Below are 748 nucleotides of genomic sequence, written 5' to 3'. Positions count from 1 at the left end.
AAAGGTACTCCTAAGATTTAAACCAACTTCTCGGGTTACAATGCAAATGATGAGAAATACAAGGAAAGAGTGACAACTCCCACTTTAAAAGCAGGAGCTCTGCCCAGGTCCTGGTCAACTCACAAGCCATGCTAGGGTGCCCTTTGGAGGGAAATGTAACAGCTCTCTGGTTTCCTTTCCTGTCGCCTTCTAGATCCTACAGCTGAGGCCAATATATGCCTCCCTGCTGATTGGAGTTTCTTGATCAATCCTAGGAGAATCCGAGGAGATATTTTAAGAGCTTTAGCCCAATTCTCTGGCACTTGGCAGCTAATGAGTCTTGCTCCTTATCTGGACCTAAGTTTTGGTTTACTTTTTCCTAAGATGTACAAGTTCCTCTCTTATACCTAAACTCCTATTTCATTAGGTTTGAAACCTTATATAGCTCTTTCAAATCCCCTCCCAAGAACTAGAGTCTGAATGACTGCCTAGAAAGCTGCCCAATAAACACCAAATTGTTTTATGATATAAATGAGGAAAAAAATTGCATTGCTTTAAGCTATTGAGATTTTAATGTTGTTTGCTACTGCACTTAGCCTAAATAATACTTAAATTTTCCAGTGGAAATTGGAGACTATGGTTTATCAGTAGGAAGGTAGTCAGCAGATTGAAAATCAGGAAAGCATTGTGTTATGGGAAAGACGTTTGCAAAAATCTGTTGCCAGCAATAATTTGGTAGGCAGATCTTGTGCTTACCGATTGTAACTCT

Source organism: Lipotes vexillifer, unplaced genomic scaffold (genome assembly GCF_000442215.2).
Source record: "Lipotes vexillifer unplaced genomic scaffold, Lipotes_vexillifer_v1.1 scaffold1506, whole genome shotgun sequence".
In the NCBI taxonomy this organism is placed as follows: Eukaryota; Metazoa; Chordata; class Mammalia; order Artiodactyla; family Lipotidae; genus Lipotes; species Lipotes vexillifer.
Note: the sequence above shows the minus strand (reverse complement) of the source record.